The 3,128-nt window shown below is 44.2% G+C and overlaps 1 pseudogene; it reads right to left on the bottom strand.

The window, feature by feature from the left end:
* Positions 1-239: 239 nt before the first annotated feature.
* On the bottom strand, positions 240-2,769 carry LOC123405241 (annotated as a pseudogene).
* Positions 2,770-3,128: the final 359 nt, after the last annotated feature.

Below are 3,128 nucleotides of genomic sequence, written 5' to 3'. Positions count from 1 at the left end.
GGCACTTAGCACTGAGTCAATAAGTTAGTCCCAAAAAAGATATAAAAGGCATATAAAACATCCAAAGTTTGACAAGATAATACCATGGAGCCATAAAAAATTATAGATACGTTGGAGACGTATCACTTCCGGATGATGCGATCATTGACAAAATCCTCCAGTCGCTTCCACCTAGCTACAAAGGATTTGTGATGAATTACAACATGCAAGGGATGGAAAATACTATTCCCAAGTTGTATTCAGTGCTGAAATCTGCAGAGGTAGAAATCAAGAAAGAGCATCAAGTGTTGATGGTCAATAAGACCACCAGTTTCAATAAGGGCAAGGGTAAGAAAAGCTTCAAGAAATACGGCAAAGATGTTGCCGTGCCCGGTAAGCCAGTTGCCGGGAAGAAGTCAAAGAAAGGACCTAAGCCTGAGACTGAGTGCTACTACTGCAAGGGAACCGGCCACAGGAAGCGGAATTGCCCCAAGTACTTAGTGGACAAGAAGGCCGGCAACGTCAAAGGTATATGTGATCACTAGTAGAAAAGAGGGCTTTGGTCCACTTGATGAAATCCCATTAGTCCCAGTTCACTTACGAACCGGGACCCATGGGGGCATCGGTCCCGGTTCGTGAGGCTAGGGCGCGGGCCGGGCCTCGTGGGCGATTGGTCCCGGTTCGTCTGGCCCCTTTGCTCCTGGTTCCAGACACGAACCGGGACGAATGTGCCCCGCTCCTGGCCCACAACAATTGGTCCCGGTTTTTGGCTGGATCCGGGACCAAATCTTGTCCTTCACTCCCGGTTCCGTCCACAAACCAGGACCAATGCTTGGCCTATATATACCACCCGACTGCGAGCAGAGCAGTGCACAGCCCTGTTTTTTTGGCTGGTCGTGGGAGAGCTTTGTGGTGCTCTAGCTCACCTCCTATGCACATGATGTGTTTGATGAAATGCCCAAGCCACACTTAAGCTTTCTCCTCTCGAAGCTCCTTGTCCAAGCTCCATTTTCCTCTAGTTTTGTGTAGCTTTGGCGGTCCGTCCGTGTCCCGTCCCCATCCTCACCGCCATCGATCGCCCTCGTCCATCTCGGTGTCGACACCACCGTGGTTAGTCTCTTCTCCTTATCTTCTTTCTAAAATAAAAAAGTTATTACTTGTATGATTTAGATAGATACTTGTGTAATTTTCTTACTTCTATTATTGTTTGTTATTATATAGTGCGATGGTTTTGGTATCCGTCTCCGTTGGCCCTCATCCTATCTATGATTCAGATGTGATATATATTATGTTTTATAACTATTTGTTTTATTTAGTGTTTATGACAATTATGCCGACAAACGTGACATAGATTTTTTATCTAGGAGGCATGTCAACCGGAAATTGAAACTGACATACAAATTCTTGCCGAGAAGTTAAATTTGGTTGAAAAAGAAAACAATAACTTGAAAGAAAAATTAGAAAGAGTTGAAGAGGAGAAGATGATATTGGACTTGGATGTTGCGTGACGATCACAAGATCAACATGAATGCAATGTGCTTGAAGCTTAGAAACATTAGAGTATATGCCATTCATACCGAGGCTTGGTATCATTATGTCGTTGCATCAATTTGTACCTTAGTTGTGGTTATGTTCGAATTTGTTGTTGCATTTGCATTTAGTAGTTTCAATGCATGTTCTAATTAGATGCTCTAGAGAGCTATATGTTGTTCAATAATGCGAGCTTTGTAAGAACGTTATGTATTTATTTTGGTCACTATTGTACTTTGGCTTTAATGTGATGAAGAATTTTTATTAATTTGGTCACTTCTCTATTCATAATATGTTGTAATGGTTTTTAATACACGCACCCATGTGGAAAAAATGAAATAAGTTCGAAAAAATGAAATGCCTTTTGTAACAGATGAGTTTTCGTATGAAACCCTAATACTTCGAAAGAGATTGTCCGATTTGTACACGAAGTGCATCAGTTTTGAATCATGTCGAATCATGTGAAGAATAGATCTTGTTGGAATTTCTTGAATCATGTCGAATCATGTGGAATCATGTCGAATCATGTCGAATCATGTGAAGAATAGATCTTGTTGGAATTTCTTGAATCATGTGGAATCATGTCGAATCATTTGAAGAATAGATATTGTTGTCATTTCTTGAATCATGTCGAATCATGTGAAGAATAGATCTTGTTGGCATTTCTTGAATCATGTCGAATCATGTGAATAACAGATCTTATTGGAATTTCTTGAATCGTGTCGAATCATGTCGAATCATGTGAAGAATAGATCTTGTTGGAATTTCTTGAATCATGTCGAATCATGTTGAATCATGTCGAATCATGTGAAGAATAGATCTTGTTGGCATTTCTTGAATCATGTCGAATCATGCGGAGCTTGGTGAAGAAACACCTTTTCTTGCCAATCTTGAACCTCTCCTCGAGTTTGGCCTTGGCGTACTTGGAGGCGGTGAGCTTCTTGTCCTTAGTGGTGAGGGAGTCCGGGGCGGGGGAGAGAACCTCCTTGAAGTTGACGCCGAGGGTGTAGTGGGTGGGCATGAGGTGGGTGAAGTTGACGAGCTTGAGGAAGACCTTGATGCGGGATTCTTGGCCGTCTTGTTGGCCGAGTCCTTGCGGATCACCTTCTTCGGGTATTTGGCTAGGCCAATGACCAGGCACTGCCCGTAGGGGTAGTCGCGGGTGCCCTCCTCGAACACGCGCACGATCACCGCCTTCTTCCCGGCGTACCTGCCCTGCAGTAGGATCACCGCCTTGCCCGGCTTCAGGAACTTCACCATCTTCCTTCTCCTCTCCTCGCGCTGCGCCGCCGCCGATGGGTTTTGGGTTGGGGGAGGGGGTGTATTTTGTGGGCGGCGGAAAGCTGGCGGCGTGGTTGGGGAGGATATTATATAGGGTTGGCGGTGCTAGGGTTTCGCCGAATCATGTGAAGAATAGATCTTGTTTTTGGTGGTTCTTCACCAAACACCTCGGTCGTGGTAGGCACAGGCCATTCATGTCGGTTTGTGGCACCAACCGGGACCAAGGACATCCTTTTGTGTCGGTTGGTGGTACAAATCGGGAAAAGTGAAATAAGTTCGAAAAAATGAAATGCCTTTTGTAACAGATGAGTTTTTGTATGAAACCCTCATACTTCAAA

The sequence above is a fragment of the Hordeum vulgare genome, chromosome 6H, assembly GCF_904849725.1.
Source record: "Hordeum vulgare subsp. vulgare chromosome 6H, MorexV3_pseudomolecules_assembly, whole genome shotgun sequence".
NCBI classification, from domain to species: domain Eukaryota; kingdom Viridiplantae; phylum Streptophyta; class Magnoliopsida; order Poales; family Poaceae; genus Hordeum; species Hordeum vulgare.
The sequence above is the reverse complement of the archived record's forward strand: the minus strand, read 5'-3'. Positions and strand labels throughout refer to the sequence as shown.